Source organism: Cygnus olor, chromosome 1 (genome assembly GCF_009769625.2).
Source record: "Cygnus olor isolate bCygOlo1 chromosome 1, bCygOlo1.pri.v2, whole genome shotgun sequence".
In the NCBI taxonomy this organism is placed as follows: domain Eukaryota; kingdom Metazoa; phylum Chordata; class Aves; order Anseriformes; family Anatidae; genus Cygnus; species Cygnus olor.
The window spans coordinates 105,129,736-105,151,212 of record NC_049169.1 but is presented as its reverse complement, the minus strand read 5'-3'; positions in this window follow the sequence as shown (position 1 = coordinate 105,151,212).

The following is a 21,477-nucleotide window of genomic DNA, read 5'->3' as shown; positions in this document are numbered from 1 at the left end:
TACACCATTGCTGCTGAGAGCAAATCTGTCACCATTATTCATAAGTGATGTGGAAGATCCCCCTCCAGCAGCATATTGATTCAACAGCCTATAAACACAGACAGTATAATACCTTTTGTTATTTTCAGTCCACAATCTGAGCAAGTTCAAGGACAGAAACCCCAGATATTATCAACTAGATAACTCAAGTGACCTTACAGTAAATCCACAAGTAAACATTTTTCTACTCAGTTTTGTGCAAGAATAAAGTAAACCTTGGAGAAGTTCAGGACTGAATCACATAGATAGGAAGTGTCATAACTGAGTTATGCCCTAGAAATGTGATCATGGCCATAACCACCAAACAGCAGCTAGACAAAGGCAGACCAGATAATGCAGTATTTAATCCTGTTTGAGAGACGCTGTTTTCTAGACAATTGCTGAGAACAGAATGGGCAGCATGTGCACCTAGCAGCCATTCAAGAAGCACCAGAACTAGGGGAACTTGATTTCCTGCATATTTGTCATATGCATGACTGACTAGGGTGCTTTTCCTGCTGCTGGAAGGTCCTGTTCTTTGTCTTCTTCCTCTCAGCTTTCTCAGGTGAACTCAAGTGTATTGTAAGGTAGGAGCTCACACAGAAGTTTTACAAGGTAATTATTGGCGTCACTGTATGTTTGGATGACACTTTAAGGAAATGAATCATTTCTGAGACCTCTGTATGTATCTGAAGTTAAACTGGATGGCACATCCTGAGCTACCGAGGAAGAGGGACGGCCCACAGGGAGATATATACACAAATTGGAAATATGATCACAAAAGGCTGCTTTCTGTAGAAAAACAGCTAAAAATGTGAAACTTAGACTCTAAACCTAGGTTCCCCCCCACAAACCTTTTTTTTTTTTTTTTGGTAAAAAGAAACAAAATTTGAAGAACTGTCACATTGTATATGCTGGTGATATCAATGGAGGGAATAATATTTTTCAAATTTGAGAACTTCTCATGGTTCTAATACAAGAGCAAATACATCTTTATTCTGAAATTATGCTAGAATAACTTGATCAAAAACACACACACACAAAGAAGAAAAACACAATTTCATGTGAAATACAATTTGATATTATATGCATACCCACAGAAGGATGGACATAAAACTAGGAATTTCATTTTGTGATAGTTTTAATAAATTAATTTATCTGTACTTACAGGTGTTTGAGATTATCAAGTTAAAAGCACAGGAAATGCAAAATCTTTTACCACCACACAGTTTATCAAGTAAATTTACAAAGAACTTTAATTTGAATTCACTTTTTCTAGAAAAACACATTTCTTCTGTTAAAACTTTTTTTTTTTACAAGAGTAGAGTTTCAGAGGATAAAGATGGTGTTAGTTTAGCTGTCAATGTTAAAATTTTAGAGTCTGTATTTCTACATGTGTGTTTTGTTAAAGAATATTGGAACAAGGAATCAAAATATGTGCTATCAGTAGGTAGATGTAGTTTGAGATTCTAGTTTATAAGCTGCTGGAATAATGACAGTAGAAAATGAAACAGCAACTGCAGTCTCAATCCAAATTTCCTCTTGTAAAATTCACAGAAATTCATTTGTTTGCTTGCTTTTATAAGAAAAGGTCAAGGTCTGTGTTGCAAACACCTCTTCAGCCTGTATCCATCGCCATCAAATTGATATACAGGCAAGAATAAGCAATAGCAACTGATCCCAGGAAGTCAGTCTCCCAAAGCAGATGTGCCAGTGCCAGTACAGTGCCAATGCCATACTTAGTTGCCACAGGTCTCACAGGCTCTTATAAAACTACTTAGAACTGATTGTTTTGGTAAATAAATAAATCAAACTTTGCTGGTGGTAACAGAGAGGCAAATAGGGTTGAGATTTGAGAAGCCAAATTTCATTTACAAATGTTTAAAAATAACACTAAAAGAATTTCTATTTTCAACATATATACACGTATGTATGATTCACAAAAAAAAAAAAAAAAAAAAGGAAAATAGCTTTCCTTATTCTTCACATTTGTTAAGGAATTCCATCTCTTAAGGACTCACAGCACTTTCTTTTCTCTTGGAAAGCATTTTACAGAAGATACAGCCCATGATGTTGGGGGTCTATGTACATTCCCCTTCATAAATGGATCCCCATCCACATCCCCTGTAAGCAGTAGGCTCTGACTGCCACTGAGGCAGCCCTGCCTCCTGCCCAACCTGTGGCCCCAGGGTAGTCAAGACACAGGCGTGCACCTTTGCAGCCTGGCACCCAGTAAGCACGGCTGAGGAGAAAGCACCACAGATCTCGGTCCTACTGTTGGTGAAGACAAGGGTCTGAGGCCATCTCCAGCCTTCCAGAAGTATACCTCCATAACAATGTCAGAGTGCTGCTTTCCCCTCCCAGTGCCTCTGCAACAGTTTGGCAAAAGAGTGTGGGGAGGCTATGCTCAAAGTAGCTTATTACCTGCAGGCTAAGGTTCATCTTAAGAGTGAAACAAGTTTTACAAGAGAGTTGTTGCTCTCACTGAATTCTGTGGAAAGTCCTAGGTCACTGTTTGCATAACGTTGTCTCAAGCAAAAAGGCAGATAGCCACTGAGGAAGTATGTGGAGATATTTCTCCACTGGTTCCTAGAAGAAGATGAGGCTTGGTGGTTAGTGGCTGCTAGTGCTCTAAGAAACTTACTTTCCCTGCTGAATTTCACATTTAAACTCATACCTTTTTTTGAAGACTGAGGTGCCTGTGGTTGCAGAGAAGTAGCACTTTGGTTCCTGAGGAACCACACTTAACCCACAGTAGCAGTAGTCTCCTTGGTCAAATGACTGAGAGGTTTCTTAATAGAGTTTCTCCTTACCCCAGTTTCAGATTTAGATGCCTGACTTCTGCTACTTGAGAGTCTCCTGTCACTAATGTTCTTTCTTCAGATCTATTTCAGGGGGCTAATATTTATGCTTTTTTTTTTTTTAATTCAAAAATCTCCATGTCTGTGCATGAATAAATACAAAGCCAAACCGTACTCTGCACAGTTCTACTGCTGTCAATTGCATTATCTGGATCTATATCCTTAAACTGTGAGTTGAATAGCTTTTGCCACTTTCTGAACAGGCTTCTTACAGAAGATTATTAAATGCAATTAATAAGACCCTGCTAGCAAATCTTTCAGCTGTGAAATATTGGAAAGGAATTCAGTTTGCTTACAAAATGACACAACTATAATTTGAGAATTATGAAATAAATTCCCAGCCAGGAATGTAAAAAGCACATGCCCCATTTATTTTTTCACTACACCCTCTTATTGTCCACAGTGAGAAGTGGTCCATTGCTAAAGGCAGATAACAGATGGCAGACCTCCACTGCCATATGACTGTGCTATTATCCCATTCTTTTGCATACCCAATCTTATAAACTCAGTGTAATTGACTATAAGTGTTCATCCTACATTTGAACACATCCGAGTATGTTACAGCTCTAACAAGAAGACTAAGCAGATTCTAGGAGCCAATGCTGCTTTTCCCATGTTTACTTACTTAGACAATCAAGAGTAGCCAATATAATTTAAATGTGAATTTCAACAGGAAAAGCAAGTTTCTTTGAGCACTAGTAGATTGCCACTTCCATGAGCTTCTCCAATACAAAATTAAAGAGTTCATCAGATTTATTTAGTTCTGTTAAAGCACAATAAGCACCACAAACGTTAACCAAATCATTATAATCACTTTAAAAAGTGCTTTGTGTTCAATTCATATAACTTCATTGTCATTGAATGGATCTTTGTTCAACTACTTTCAGCTTGAAATATCAATCCTTTATTTTTTTGAGTTTTAATTTTATTGTCCTCTTTTAACATTACCTTGACAGTTTTCAAAAGGTTATAACTTGCACGGTTTTCAGTCTCTAAATCAGTGTCCCTATGCAGGAAAACATGCAAGCACATTAAACATGCCTAGTCTTAAGCTCATACTTGAATCCTTCAAGCAAGGGCTGAAGTGCATTCCTGAATAAGGGCACGTTCCTCAACCAAAAATCATCTTTCTCTGGATTAAAGTGGGAGATTCACATGTGCATCAAGGAACACTGCTGTTTTCAGGCCGATTATCAGCTGTATCCTAGCCATTACTGTTTTTCTTTACAGTCCTTATTTATTTGACTGTTATCCAGTAATTACTGTTTAATATGAGCTTGCAGACCTAGTCTAGATGGAGGTGCTATTTTGTTAGGTCTTGTGTTAATGCAAATCATATCCTTACACTATCACAGCTACAGCACCATTACTGCAGTGCTCTGAAACATTTCCCTTTAAGTTCAAATTCATAACTGAATTATCATGGTTTAACAAGTTACTGTGCATCAAGTGAGCCATGATAACAACCCACATGAATGCTTTTAGTCCATGGTAAATCTGAAGTGATATGACTTGGCATAGCTTTTAATGCAAGACACTGCCTTGCATTTGCTGCAATCAGGCCACAATTACCACAGCTCAGCTGACATCATGGAATGTGTATATGAAGCTGATCCTTTTTTTTTTTTTGTGCCAGAAAAATGAAAATCTTTAAGTCTGTCAATATAATTAAAATAGTACAATCTTCCTAGTATTAGTAAATTTAGTATATCTATTTAGCACGTTTAATTTTAGCATAATTAAAAGTGTCCAATCTGAAATCACAATTAGTATTAAAAAGTTTCATACCAGCATAGCTATTTTCAGAGAAATGACTAAAGATTACCATGTATCTTTCCACCTGGAAATGTAGCTACATTCACTCTAAAATTTGCCCTTTGGTAATTAATTCAGTGCCTAAAACTTGCAAATGAAAACCAGGCCTACTAAAAAAAATGCCAGAGAATAACGCTATTATGAGTAGAAGTACTAACTATAGTTAAGAATATTCACAAATGCCCTCTACGTTCTTGGTTTTAGTTGTTTCTAACTTTACCAAATGTAAGTTTCCAAGCTACAATTTTTCCAATTTTTATTTTTCCATGTTGAATATATGCTTCAGGTTGATTTATAAGGAAATTAACAAAAAGATTCTTATAAATATAGCCCAGCTGTTCTGAGAATGACATCAGAGGAAAATAAACTTTATTTTCCTTGTAAGAACAGAATAGATTTGTTGAAAAGTCCAACTATTTCTTTGCTCGAACAGTGAAATATTCTCTTCCTCTTGCACTTCTTGACTCAGAGAGGTGGGCTGCATTGTTCTGCAGTAGGACCTGTGAGTCTGGGGATTTGTTTAAAAGAGTTTGCCCTGCCTCTGCTTTTCTACCCTAGCAGTTTGCAGACATTTCTATTGCAGATTTGGCTATTGCTGCTTTGGTGATGGCACAAGCCCAACCTTGGAGTACTCTGTATTCATTTATTATTTGGGAGACTGCCAATGTTTTTCTCTGGCATGAAAGCTGTAGAAGCGAAACCAGACTGGAACTTTATGAAATTAAGTGGGTTAATTAAATCGTATGCATTTAATCCAAGTTTATTAGCACTGAGGGGGCACTTTTCTAGCCTATGGGCATTCTCTTTGTTAAACTGCAAAGAGCTATTATAACAATGGCAATAAAATTTTTTTATACAATGATTATATATATATATATTAAATTTTATATGCCACTAACCATATTTGGTACATTAAAGAGAAGTCACTACCAGACACTTCTGTCATAATGAACACACTGACATTTGTATGATAGCACAAATAGAAAGTAGGCATACCTTCTTCTAATCTCAGCAATTTGTCTAATAGAAGTATTATAGCAAACATGGCTCCTAAGGAATGATTTAAATGGCAGAGCTAAGGCCTTGCAAATCAGGCCAGGGAGGATTTTCTCTATGTGTGAGCAGTCTTTGCTTTGTTAATTTAGGTAATTGGTGAGGACAGGACTCCACAAAGTGCTACCTGAACTACTGTGTCAGCACTTGCTGAGATTTCTGGGGATATATCCCATGGCTCTTTCACTCCATTAAGATGAATTACCCTGTGATCTCAATGAACTGTGGGAAAATATTTCCTTCTGAAAGACTCTAGGAATCTGTCTGCATTAAAGTTGTTCAGTGTTATTCCAGATCCTAAAGGGGTAAGTTAAAATGCTTTTTTATTTTATTTTATTTTATTTTATTTTATTATTTATTTATTTTTTGCCTAGGCCCTAGGGTAGGTTCGCTAGTTGTGACTGAAGCACAGGTGACAAGGAATGCTGCTTGTGAAAAAAGTGTTTAGGGAGAACAGCCAAGTAAACCTTATATATTTCAGTATAATCCACCTAAGTAATTCTTAGTATTTCTATGAGGACATCTGCTAGGGGACCCTGTCACCAGAAAGCCCAAGCCTGCATGCATATAAGCCTGAGAAATTAAAAGGTAATGCTGGCAACTATAACAGAACAGTGAAGGCCACAAGCCGTGGAATGGGAGGAAACAGGTAGCGAAGAACAGCAAATGGAGGGAATACATTTGAGTGGTGTTATTGTTTTGTTTCTTCTGCTTTTTTTTTCTTTTTTTTTTTTTTTTTTTTCTTCCTGAATCAAAACCAAAGAAATACATGCCATTATTGAGCAGGGTGAAACCATTCCAACCAACACTCCATAAACTATGTATATGGGTTAATCTCTTCCTGGAAATCATGAATTGTCTACCTTTTTCTAGTGACTTCTTGTTTTAGTACATGTGATCAGTGGCACAAATATGAGCACAAACAAAATATGGGCAACATAACTGTTTAAGTCTTGTAAGTTAGGAGGCTGAAGCATAATTTCTTTGCCTCCATGTATGCCTTTGATGTCAGTTGAATGTATACATAAACTCAGTTTTGACCTGAGCAGTAACAGACACTGCTTCCAGGGAGGAATGTAGAGCTAAGATCAGGCTAGTTGCTTAGTAACCACTAATCAAAAGCCCAGCCGCAAATCAGAAGCCCTTCTGTGTTTTTGTCTTGCATGATAGTAAGTGAACAACCATTTTTCTTCTAATAACAAAATACGGAACAACTATTCTTAGCTAGGACTTTGCAGTGATGGAGCCGCAGCACTTTGGAAGGAGGCCACGACAATTAATGCAATTAATAATAAATAAATAAAAAGATTTATTAAACATCTTGTGATCAGAGAGAGAGGGATGAAGGAATTTTATATCAGCATTTTCAAGACAGTCAAAGATAACCCCTGGACTTTTTCATTCTCTCATTCCCCTCTAGGGTCTTCTTAATCTCTTTCCCATCCTCATGCACGGCAGTTACTTATCTGTGTCAGGACGAATCTGTTTGCCCTGCCTGGTAGCTCTCAAATAAACACTCAGTCTTACTCTTTTTTCCAACATCATTTTTTTTCCCCACTGTTAGTAGTTGTCCTGTGTCTGCCACTAGGATACAGAGAACACTCTTTGTGAATCTCATATTTCTAGAATAGTGAGATAAGTAGGAGAATTTTGCAATGGAACAGCGACATTAAATCTTGGCCAACTAGAAGGAGTGTCTTTGTTTTTCTCTGCATTCAAGTGCAAGTACACAGAGGGAGAGTGGGCAGAGTCTCTCTTTTCATTACAGCAGTACAAGCATTTACAGTACAAGTGTCTGTAGTAGCCAACGATTTTAAAGCATATAGATAAGAGGGGATTATTCTACCCATCCCTGCCCTAACCAATTATGTACAGAACAGGACAAGAAAAGTTGTCAGAAAATGAGCAACCATGACCTCAATCCTCATATGCTGCAGCTATGCTGGATGTCATCTCAGTTGCATGTGCTAGGTCTGTGCTCTATCACTGTCCTCACCACACATGCTCGCTCAACAGGTAGCCAAGGAAGGTAAAACAGAGAAGTGGGCATCCTTTTTAGAAGAAGAAGGAATGACATAGACCTTATTTCATGGTATTATTTCACAATTTCTCTGTCTTGTTTGGAGTCTATGCGTGTACGTATGGTGAAGGTGCAAAGGAATATAGTGGTTTTGTTCTCAGTACACACCATGTTAAAGACAACCTTTACAAATAAGTTTGGAAACACACAGATGTCTGTGTGTACAGATGAACTCCCACTACTTCCTAGATAGATTGATTAGGATATAGACTGCCTAAATACTTTGAAAAGTTTAAACCTAAGAAGATATCATACTTAACCAATAAAAATAAAAATAAAAAATGTTACTGTTATTTTTTTTTCTTTTTTTTTCCCTGACAATAGAGTTTGATGTGTGAGCCTCATAGGACTTACCATGACTTACCAATTGAGGATAGAGAACAGGATGGGAAAGCCTGTAAAAGGGCTTCTTCTCCATCTTGTTGGCCAAGGCAGGACCAGGTCTGCCACAACCACTCCCATCAGACATTTTTCTAACCTGCTTTTTTTCAAGTATGAACACTGGAGTTTTTACAGTCCCCCTGCCCCCAGTGCATCCCAACACATCGAATCATTTCGGTTGGAAAAGACCTTCAAGATCATCAAGTCACTTGATCAAGCCACTTGATGAGCCACTCCTCATACCTCTTGTTTTCTATTTCCTTCATCAGCTTTGTTGCTCTTCTCTGCCCATGCTTGAGCAACTCGCTATTCTTCTTGTAGTGAGGTGCCCCCAAACTGAACGTAATATTTGAAGTGCAGTCTCACCAGTGCGGCATCCAAAGGTGCAATCATCTCCCTAGTGCTGCTGGCCACACTATTTCTGATGCAGGCCAGGATGCAGCTGGCTTTCTGGGCTGCAAGTGCATATTGCCAACTCATGTTCAGTTCAGGACCCCGCCAAGACCTTCTCTCCAGGGCAGCTCTCAATCTCCTCATCGGCCAGCCTGTATTTGTGCTTGGGATTGCCATGACCCAGGGTGCAGGGCCTTCTACTTGGCCTTGTCAAACTTCATGAACTTCATCTCCCAGCTTGCTGTGAGAGACATTTTCTAGCAGCATCCTGAGTTTCACATGTGGTTCAAGCCTGTTGTAAGTCCACAGAAAATGGAAGACGCATTTCCTCTTTTGCAGCAGCATCTCTCTTTGCACATCTCTCCAGACTAAACAACCCAATTATTTCAACCTTTCCCTCACTGGCTGTGTCTTATATACCCACTGCCTTCTCCTCTGGGCTATCCAAGTACTTTTTAGGTTTTGTGTGTGTCCTAATTTGTTTATGTCATCACTCTCACCTGGTGAAGTCCAAGGCTTCATGGCCACCAGGGCAGTGCGGTGCCTTCCTCCCAGCCAGCCCCGTCCCGCAGCCCCAGCGAGGTGAACTGGGCTGGGCTGGGGACAGCGACCAGGGTCAGCCACAGCCCGGCCATCTCCAGGCCCTGCTGCAGGCTCCAGGCCTGTCCAGGAAGGCCAGGGCAGCCGTGCTGCAAAGCTGACCCCCAGCCCAGGCAGCAGACCCCAGTGCTGGGGTGGCAGGGAACGTGCTCACAGCCATGAACAATTACATGTACCTCTGCAGATCTTAGCGTGTCGCTGTGTGTCTTGGAGGGGGTGCTTGGCACTTCTAGTGCTTGCAGAAGCAGAGGTTTCCCCTGCAAACTTTTCTCCTTTTCGCTCAAGGTCCATGTGAAACTGAAAGTTCAGCTGTTGGGGAGCTGACCTTTCATACTTCTGGTACTGCAGCCACAAACGTACAGGAGAGGAAAAAGCAAGTATCAGCAGACACTTAGCAAACTGGATAGAACATGAGTTAAGTTTCAATCATATCCGATTTTCCCTCCCAAGCAAAGGTTTGGGTTTTAGGCTTGGTTTCAGTGTTACGGTGCTGCTTTGCTTACATGTTTTCTGAAACTGGTCTGGTTTATGGGAGAGTCTTAAAACATTCAATCTTTGCATATAACATAAAGGTGTCTTTACATTTCAAAGTGTTTTATCTCTATTCTTCTTATTCTCAAACAGGATGAGTGGCATATAGTTAACTGAAACATCCACACTCATGTGCTGCTTGACTCCAGAGACACCTGAAACCTGTGTTTGATCCTAAAGGGCCTTCAGGTGCTGGAAAGTTCTGATGTTCCTGGCCAGACCCAGCAGCACTGTGGTTCTGACAAGGCCTACATTCCTGAAACTGTTGGTGAGATTTCTTTCACCTAAACTTAGATGTTTGCATCTCAGTAACACTTTACCCTACATACCCTTTACACTTAGTAGAGTAATATTGGCACTTCTACGGCCCACAGTGAGATGAACCATTTCCTGGAGGAACACATTTCTCCCCATAGACAACAAAAACATTTAGATGACTCACTCTATATAAAGGTCCATATTTTGCCACCTAAAGCGTGCTTCCCCCTGGGTGCTCTGACTCCATACAAAAAGCCTTCTCAACGGACGAGGCTCATCTGATGGGACATGCATGCCTCCAGCTCAGTACCTGCACATACACATATAGTCTTGTGACTATGACACAGAATTGCTCTTCATTTGTGAAGATTAATTACATACCAGTTTCGGGCATTCATCAAGCTGGGGCTGCAGGATACGGATCCCACTTTTCAAACCCCAAAACATCACTTAGGTATGCACAATAAAACCTTTTTTTTTTTTTTTTTTTTTTTTTTTTACAAAATGCAAACCTAGCTGATATTTCCCTTTAAAGCCTAGCTATTTCTAGTTTCTAGTGGTTAGAGAATTAACCAATAGATTTGCGAAAACTTTTTAGACCAATATCCACAGGATACTAGCTGTACCCTCGACTTTGAGCTACTCTACCTATGACCTACAAATTATGCAGTATGGACTTTTAATGGTATAGGTTGTACTGTAACACAGACACTAAATCTGAAATCTTGGCTTCCTTGCTTAAGCCCAGAAAGCTTGAAAACTCTAGCTCAGCCAGGTTCAGTCCCTTCTGAGAAAGAGTCAAACTCACCTTTCCAGCAGCAGGCTCTACTATCTGTTAGCCATGCCTCTTTACTCTTTCAGGATAGAACCTATACATATGTGCGTTTGAGCATATTTTCCAGTTTTGTGGTTGGTACTGTGAAGAAAAGAACTTGATGCTGGTAGATGAGATATAAAGTGCATCCAAAATCTTGATCCTGTAACCCTGGTTGTCCTGGCGTGGATTTTTTGTTCTCTGCTCTGACCACACTGTCACCTGATCACTGTCAACTCTGCTCTGACCACACTGTCACCTGTCACCGTCAACTCTGCTCTGACCACATAGTCACCTGTCACTGTCAACTGATACTACGAACAGTATCAGTTATGGAGACAGCACAGGGAGAAAATACGTATAGTAAACTGAGGGAGAACTTCAGGTAGGAGAGGCCTGTGTGCTATCAGAGCTGTTTAGGACACTTGGGTCTATATATAAAAGGGGGAAAACGTAGCTGGAGCCACACGCACCTCCTTCGTGCAGAGAAGCTAATGCCCATAGCAGGCGTAAGCTTCGCAGTGGAGAAGGGGAGAGGGCCGGTCTGCCTCTGTGAGACACTGACCTCCCCTGGTGGTTTTCCCAATTACAAGCTAGGCTTTCTCTCCTTCCTACAGTTACATCAGCCATTTCAACAGGGCCGGGATTCCTATTTCCCTCCCTCTGTTTGACTTGAAAACCTAAGACATCCTGCTGTACAACAGAGCAAGAACCGTGGCATGTCCTCAGAGAGTCCTAGGCTTGTCACAATATCTTTGGCTTGCTTTCACAAACTCAGCCTTGGGAAAAACAACAATAACAATAACAACAAAAACATCACAAACTATTACAAGCACAAGTCCAAAAGCTGCTTCTTTGCCTTTAATCATGGTATTATTATTATTATTATTATTATTTTATTATGTCCACGTCTTATGCCTTATTCATTAGACAGACAACTGTAAGAAATATAACTGCCTGCACTATGGTGATTCAAACCGGGGAGTGCAATGTTCTGAGGATTTCAGAGCACTCTATGAATGTATAAAACTACATAAGCAAAGTCTTCTTCTCCCTTCCCCACAAACTTGCTCATGTGTGACCCTTTATCAGTAACTGTTCAAGATATGCAAAGAAGTAACAGGGAGTACTTGTGTTTGTACTACTACCACTTACCACTTATGTAGTAGAAGCCTAAAAACAAGGCCTCTGCCAAATGCTGTCATGAAATAGGAAACCCTCAAGTGCCAACTTATTCCTCTATTACTCACATATGGCAGGCTGTTTCAGTTCATCTGTGGGATTTACATTACCAACAGAACAAGCCAAGCTGCACTGCTCAAGTGTTGCAGCGATGACCACTGGGTGAAGATGGGTATCAACATGCTGGACTGACGCATGCCTGAAAACTGCCATCAGTTACAGCTTATGATCTGCCTTTCTTGCCACTGAATGTTTGCTTTGCCTTTCCATTTCAAGTAAGGCAATAGCTGCATTGAAAGGACATAAATTTATGGGGCTAATGTGGGAGAGATAAAAAGCCCTGCAACATCCATGGGTTTCAAAGACAGTCTTAAATGGAGAATCACACTGGTTCTACACACTTCTGGATTTTTCCCTATCTGATCCTGCTGTGCCATGGCTACAGGAGTGCAAAGTATGTTGTGAACCCTGTGGCCTTTCTATTCCCCACATGGGAGTAAAGGAACAGCCGGAGGAACTGGAATTATTTACATGCGGGCAGACTGGACAACTGAGGCTGACCAGAGATGCAGACATAAATATTGACAGACAGTGTCTCTTGATGATTTTACCTGCTTTCTCTCAGGTTTTCTTTTATTTTCCTGTATTTTTTCCTAAAGCCATAAATCTTGCTACTAAATGCAATTTTTGTAAAAAAATAATAATATATATATATATACCTACACACACTATATATATAAAATCATTCTATCTGTGAGAGACAGAGGTGGCTTTCAGCAAAATAGAAAGTTGCTAAGGAATACATAAATAGGAGCAATAAATAAGATATGACTCATTTGCTACATTATCTAAGTGTGGTTGCCTTTGCCACTGTTGGGGAGAAAAGGGAAGGTGGTGGCAGCAGAAGTAATGGTCCCTTTCTGCAGCAGCATGTACCATCCCCTGGATTTCCCCTCCCTTCTCCAGAGGCAGGAAACCACAACTCTGGAGCACCTAGCTCTCCCAGCCCTGCCTTATGCTGCAGCCCAGACTTTTTTGCCTGTTCTGCTGTAAGGCCTTGAGCTTGCTTTGACCAGGAGCCATACAAAAGGCTGCGTCAGTGTACCCCAATGAAAAGTTTGTTCTTCAGTAATTTTGGAGCATTCCCTACATTAGAAGCAGTAGACATTCTGCTGTACTATGTATTAGGCTAAAGGATAATTCCTGTATATCTTTTTAGAAAAAGTCCACACAGTGAAATACAGTGATGTGTCAGAGAGCTCCGTTTTAATCCAATACACAGGGCAGTGTCATGTAAATGTATTAGCTCAGGTCTCAGAAGAAGCATGGAGTAGTTAGCTCTTTTTCTCCACCAGATACCTTTCTGGTATTTACACTCCAGCACCTGAAAACAAACAAACAAATGAACAAACAAACAAACAAAAGAAACCAGTTAAGAGACACTACTTCAGGAAGACTCTGTGAGGAGCCATGTTCTCCTCTTGTGTTCTCCTATGCCTGTGTTAAGTAGTCAGACCACACAGGCACTGAGCTAACTGAAAAGCTTGATGAGGTGGAAGCCAAAAATGGTTTCTACCAGGAGGTATCTGCTTCTGCACTCTGATGTCCCTCAAGCAGATTCTTTCTGCAGTGACTGTCACAGTAAAGCTGGCAGTCTATCAAAAACAACATGAAAAAGGAAGCAGAGCATTTGCATAAAGTGTGTAGAATCCAAGCAGTTAAGACTTTATTTCTACAAGTGACCGCTGTCTATGCCTAGAGTCTGAGGACACTCCTGCAGAGTGTCATCAGAGATGTACGGAAGTGATTTTCTTTACAGGAGGTAATAACCTGTTCTTTGGCACCTGACCCAGTAAATCCACAGTATACGTATGTGTGGCACCAGTACTCTGTTATGGGTGATCTACTATAGACAGTAGTTCTGGGAGTAGCAGGATAGTTCTGTCAGTAGCAGGACATAGCAAGCTTGCCCTCTTCCATTTTTTTTTTGTCCTATGTTTTCTGAATCTTATGGCAGCATACTGATTTCCTCTTGTCCCACACAGCCAATGCTGCAACATTCCCAGTTCTCTTTTTCCTCTCAAACCATCTCTGTACTCCAGTTTCTCCTACGCTTTCCTAACCAACCAAGACACTTACCTTCCTCCTGTATTGCCTAAGGCCTCCTGCTACATGCATTTCAGCTCTCACCTCTTCTGTAGTTCTCGTGTAGTACCCCTAGTGTCTTTTCATCTCTCCCATTGTTTTATGTGATGGCGGTGCAAGATACATTGCATACTGTAGTTGATTCAAAGTCTAGGCATGCTACTCAACTGTTGGCTTCGAACTGACAGGTATACCAGAAAGAGTAACAGCTGAACTTCACTGAGCAATAGAGCACTATCTGCTCACCAGTTTTCAAGAAACATGTGGGAACCAAGATTTTTAAGATGCAACTCTATCTATAACATTTCTATGTTACTGCTTAAAGTGTTTAAAAAGGTGGTGACAGTGTGGCTTCACAAGCCCTGTTTCTGTCTGAAATCTGATGGGAAAGCAAAAGCCACTCTGCAGCAGCAGACAACAGTGATAATGGCAGCATCAAACTGAAGCCAGTATAAGCTGGGCTCTGTAGTTGTCATTTCTACTGGCAGTTGCTACTCCCTAGGTATGGATTTTCTACAATAGTAGTCTTAAATTCCAAGACTACCAGGATGTTATGCCTTGCAAATTTTACTAACCACAGGAAAAATAACACAATAACAGAGTCACTAAGAATTAGTTCACAACGGCCAAAGCACTTCAGAGAGCTTGGGGAGCCTCACACATGACACATCTGCCATCTCCCTGGGACCTGGAGAACGGGATCCTCCCTCTGCCCTGAAGATGGGCAGAATGGATTTCTCTCTCTGAAAAGGTCCAGAATCCACACAACTCGGGGCCCTGAAATTTCAAAAGATGTAGCAGGATAAGTGTTGCTTACTCTCACTTAAACCTGGGCTTAGAAGGATCAGGTTTGAGTTTGAAAAAGATATTTAAGTCAGTTAAGAACTCTTGAAAAAAAATATCCTTACTGTACTTAGCTACTTGTACCGTGTTCCACCTTGCCTACACACACCAAGTAAGGAAAAAAATGTGGTGTTTTGAGAAGTTTTTATTTTTATTTTTATTTTCCTTCAAACTCTATACATTTTTCTTTTAATTTTCTGAAGGTTTTGTCACTTACGACAGGAGAAGGGAGATTGCTGCAACTGAACACAATACCTACACAGAGAAACTTATATCAGAGCTAATCCAGATTCACTTTGTAGCCATAGAGAGAACTAAGCATTTTTAGCAGATGATTCATCTCAGACAGAGGAGTTGCAGCCCTTTCCAATGACCAATCTTTCTGAGCTCTGTCACTTTTCCAAGCTCACACACAGTGGTCATTGACAACCAGCAAGACTGGAAATATTTTCACCTTGTTTAATTTCCCCTTTGATTTTGAGCTAACCTCTCACCTGCCTTGTTAAGTTAGACTGTGCCTAGAGTCAGATACTGGCTCCTGACCTGGAGATAGCCAGGTTTAGACCTGGAGATAGCCAAGAGATTCAGTGCTCTTTCTTCTAATGGGATTCTTCTGCTTTTAAGTCTTTAAGCTCTTCCAGATGTGCAAATTGGGGGAAAAAAAAAGTGAGAGCAGCAAAAAAAAAAAAAAAAAAAAGCCTTTTTTTTTTGGTGGATTAATGTTGCATGGTGTGGGTTCTCTGTTGTCTATGATAATAGCATAACAGAGATGGCAGCTGCAGCCTTTCTCTAAGCTGTACAGCCTCCTCCTGTATTAGACTACCTGTCTTCACAAAACATGCCTAAAATGATTAACTTCTTTATTTCTGAACTATCACACGATTTGATCTAACTTGGGTAGACAAGACAGACAGATATTTGTATATATAAACACACATAAGCACACAGCGTGATCACTAAATCCTATTTGCTTAGGTAGGCAAGCCAAAGCTGTAAGGGTAGAGCAACTTACACCTAAGATGTATCTCAAATCATTTAGCTGTGATTATCAACGTGAACTGCATGCATACAATTTTTGTGATCACACCTACATGAGCAGTTTGCACTTGTCTGGCTCAACAGCGTAGTTTAAACACTGCATATCCCAAGCTGAAATTATCCATGGAAGTTAGAGACAATTCTAAATTAAACTGAGTCAGCTTTAGTGGCCAGGTGGGGTGTGGGTGGTGTTGCCCGTGGCTTTCTCGAAGGCATTTTATCATCAGGGCAGTGGCGGAATGCTGGAAGGGTTGTGAAGTGGGCTTGCTGAGCAGTAGCAAATGTAAAACCTTTCGACCAAGTAATCTCCTTATGCAACTTGGTGTTTGTTTCCACACCCTGAAGACTATCTGCTGCTCGATGAAGAAGTGCGAGGAACATAGGCAAAGCCCAGTGAAAAATTTTGGATCCAGTGGGGTTGGAACACGACCAGCAAGGCTGCTGGCAGGTCCCCTCAGCACTGTACATTAGTGTGCTACTCATCCAACAGAGGCAGAACATTTACCATATTGTAGTCATCAACACATTCTGAAGAGTATTTCTTTATTTACAACTCACTTAATGTATGAGAGAAGACAATCCTAAAGTTAAATGCCAGTTTTACATAAATAACATTGAAGTTAAAATCCAAGCCTTTACACAAATGTGGGAAGCCTGATTTAATTTTTGGGAGAGTTGCCCTAGCCTTCTTAGTTCCCTACAGTTCCTTTCTTAATGAAGACAGAACAGCTCTGGCATCCAGTCAATACCAGGACAAGGCTTTCAGGAGTAAAAGCCCATCATTCATGAACTTATATATGATTTCAGCTGTTTGACAGAAAAATAACCACTAGATAACAACGCCCCCTAGAAATGGAGAAAGGGTTTCTCCAAACCAAAGTTAAAGTGGGGTAAAGATAAAAGTCCTTCTCTCAAAGTACGTCCCAGACCCGTCTCTCTTTTAGTTTCCTATCATGTTAGCATTTAATACTTGTTGGCTTCAGGAAGAGAAAGGAGATGGCATTTCTGATGTAATGTCACAAACCAGTCATTCTATTTCTGTCTTCATAGTGAAGGCAAAGGTCATCGGGGGCAACTGAAAGAAACCAGACCCAGTAACTGCATCTCCCTGTGTATTGTACTGACAGAAAAATCTGGGATTCTCTTTACTACAGGGAACAGTACAAACACTACCCTTCACCAGTACTTTTCTATCAAGATTGTTTCTGATACTAATTGAAATGTCAGTGAAAAAAAAAATTCAGAAGGAAAAGGAAGTGCAGAAAAGGAAGGCTGTGATTGCTAAAACCAACATAATAAATCAGAATCTTAATTTGACTTTATAGGGGGAATCCCTACTTTGTGGAAATTGTCAAAACTCAGGAAGAAAGAACATTAAACTAGAAGAGAGGTATAAGAGGACAGAAAAAAGGCTTACTAAAAATCTCAGCCTCACATCTGGAACCTATAAGAATAGTCAATATTGAAAAATATGATTTTGTTGAAATAGAGAGAAAAGTAACATTTTCCTGAACAAAAATGTTATTTACATAAAAGACAATGAAACAATTTGATGAAATAAAAAGCTGAATTTCACTCTTTGACTCCTTAAAATAATTATTTAAAAAAAAAATTAAATTAATATTAATTCAGATAAATAGATCAAACACTCCAAAATAATAATTCAGTTGAAAGCATTTTTTTATTCTTTGTCTTAAATGACAAATCTGAGGTTCTACCAGTCATAGAAGTCCATGCAGTGACACACTCACTATTATGCCATTGGGCTTCAACTTGAAAAAAGATATAGTGTGTGATATGAAGGCAATAAGATCAATAGCAGGAAAGCCAAACTAAAGGCACTATAGCAATTGGATTGATGAAAACAAAATCCAACTAGACTTTGTCAGTATAGACACATCACAGACTGAAGGCAGACGGGATGGTGCTCCAGAGACAATCTATAGAGTAATACACTACATAATCTAATTATGCAAGAGCTTTTCATCAAAATCTAGTGGCATTTCCTCATAGATTTGTCCTCTCATATATTTTGGTTTAATATTTTAAAATCCTCCAGTCCATTATCTATTGCTGTCTATAGTTCAATCTCTCTAAATCTCTGGACCAAAATAACCCGTCAGACCTTAGCTCCACTGTCTCTAGTTCATTGACTTTTGCTTCATTTTGGTGCCAGGCTTTCCTTTACTTCAGCTATTACTCTGATTCCTGAATTAGATTAAATAACCCTAGGGACATTCTTCAATGTTCATATTGATGTTCTCTGCAGCTATTCATGGTCCTAATCTATCATCTAATAATTAGTAAAATTAACCTTTTGTATTCAGTACCTTCCAACTAACAAAATCCCTGACACTGCAGCAACATCCCCTGACTGCAGCAACTTGTCGCAAATGGTGATATCAATGAATGGATGTTGTGACGAGGGCAGGAAACTCCATACTGTTAAAGGTATCCAACATGCCCTGTTACATGAGTATGTTCCTTGGCACTTGAGTTGAAATATTTTCATAAGGTGAAGTTCAGAGGAAGAATACTAAACTATTTGAAACGAGAAAACTCATTTTTGCCTAGCATTTGGTTTTTCACACTCATTATGTTTTCCATGTTTCTTGTCTGTCTACTTAACATCTTGAAATTTAAGCAGCAGAAACAAGGATCGCATAGCAGTACAAACAAAGTCAGTGAAAGCTGAGCTGTAGGTACATGTGTTGCATGATGTTAAATATGCCACAAAATAAAGTCTCAAGGGCATCCAAAATTGGTGGAAAGTTTCATCTCTCAGTGACTCAGTTCACCACCTGCAAAATGGACATAAATCCCCTCTGCCTGTCAGCTTAGAAAGGTGTTGTAAAAATAGATTCAAAATTATTATTATTGTGAGCGTTAACAGATAGAAGGACTGTTGCACATGCAAAACAAAACAAAAAGCATAAACTAATATTGCTTTGTGTTCTGGAAGAGAGCTTGAAAAGAGTCAGTAACAAAGGTCTCATATCATATACTTAACAAGAAGAAGCAAAATCTCAAATAGCAGTGAATTTGAGCTGTCCCAGGTAGCCTGGGAACTGAACAAGACCAGGTACTCAAACAGACAAGCAGTGATTGCATAAATAAATATCATGCAACTAGTAATGGAGTGTCAAATTAAGGTTGCAATATTAGTTGATTCCAAACTGTCTTTGCAACCTTATAATTTTTTTTTTTTTTTTCAAATGAAATCTCCTCTGTTACATGTAAGCATGCATTGTGTATGTGCAGGGTTTTAGGCATCATTCCTTCTCACACACACAAGCTCCCACTCTTTTTACTTACTCATACCTACAAACAAAGGATACTCCTCCAGCACACTACGTTTTCTGTTATTTTAGTATTTTTTCTCCACACTAGTGTTTTAAGGAGCCTTACATTAAACTGCTAACTAAGTCATAGATGACTGATTAGACTACTAATGATCAATGGCAAAGTAAGTATTCTAAGTTACTAAAACAGTAACAAAACTGAGTTCCATTTATATTTTTACATCAGTAAATGATCAAATACAAACACAAATAATTATTTCATTTAAAAAAATGAACTTGCATCTGAAATCTATATGATAGAAGTAAATAGGAAGAAAATAAATAATCAGGAAAGACCAGATTTTCAGTGTTAATTTAAATATTTTACAACAAAATAAAAGCAAACTAAAATGTTATTAAACTTATAATTTTGTTTCAGAAGCAAACATGTCTATGTTAAAATGTCTTGAAATCCTGAGTTTTGATGTCTTTATCTATATCAGTGTTAATAACCTTCTTGGATCCTGCTAAACTCTACATCTCAATAGCTTCCCGGTAACTAAGGTAGATTTAAATTCTTCAGTATAAGAACAAATATATAGAGAAGTGTAAAATGGTCTTCAGAACAGATTTCACAATGGCACCTCTTTTGCACACAGCCCTCTGACATTGTTTAGAGTCAGAGGGTACTTTCAGTACCTGTGAAGTGAATATTGGTAATGACAGCAGCTTGGAAGTGATTCTTCTAAGAGTTTGTCCTAGCTGGCAGAAGTATAATGAAATTTGGCAAAATCTGGAGATTTTCTCTTGATTATGGGATTTATTTAAGAGTTTTGAATCCAAGACTCAATCTCTTCTGGTCAGAAAGTATCCCTAGAAAAGACACAGAAGTAGGCATAGTGAAAAATAAGATTCAGAACTTTCTCATTTACATGGCCTCAAATCCAAGTGCTCAGTTTTCAGGCTGTCTGGTTATTGGGATGACACTCATATTTTCATTTCAGTCATTGGTCACTACTGCCTGAAAAGTTTTGCACTCCTGAAATCATTAGGGCTGGTATCACAATGTTTCCAGCAAGGCCGATCACAAGGTAGTAGAGCTTAGAATACCCTGCATAGCCTCTCTTGGAGACTCTTCTCCAGCTCACCTGTGACTTCTTTCTTCCACTTTCTGTGGGACAGCGTTGAGGTCATGTCCTATTCTTCCCCAACACCTTTCTGCAAAAGTAAGCCTGAGGCTCACAAGTCACCCCTCTGATCCTGTCTTTTCCTGTACTGCGTTTTGTGCCAAATAGACCTCCTGCTGCAATCTGTTACAGTAAATTCAAGGGATTATGATAATTGTTAGAGATAGGGAAAAGTCTCATATGAAAAGGGACTGAAAGGACTGGTCTTTTCTTCTCTAGAAAGGAAACAAAGAGGGTGAGTGTGATAAATGAACATGAATTAATACCTGGCACAGATAAAAAAGATAATGAGTCTATGTGTTACAAGACATTAAATGGTGCAGTAAGACATTGACTGATATAAGCATCAGTTAATGTAAATAGAAGGTTACGAATGTAAAACTAAGAAATAAAATATTTTTCCATATAATGTATTGTTGAACTATGAGACATACCCACACTGGAAGCCAAGCTGGCCAAGGATTTAGGAGTACATGAAAGGACCAATCATTTACAGAGACAGTAGAGATATCCAGAATTATAATAGTTAATGCAGACTATTAAATACTAATAAAGTATTGTAAAAGTTTAAAAATCCACTTACCATGCCCTAGCTATTAGGGAAGATATGAAATGACCTCTGTCAACTGTGTGGTTTTTGCGCCTTCTTCTGACATGCCTGGTACCAGTTACTATTTAGACAAGCTACTAGACCAGATGGATCACAAGTCTGATCCAATATGGTAACTCCTTATGTTCCTAAATGAAGATATTACCAAAGGCATATTCAAAAAGCTTTTGGAAAATCTCAGCAAACTAACACAAAAAATATCTATGAAATTGCCACCTTCTGTCTGCTAAAAGAATGTCAAAGAATAATCATTTTATTCTTGTCTAGCCCAGCATGCTCTCTCCTTTTTCAGAGCAACTATAGTCTTCAAACAGAACACTTCCTGAACTCTTTTTTTTTTTTTTTTTTTTAAATTCATGAATCTGTCTTTGAATAAACTAGCTCTGA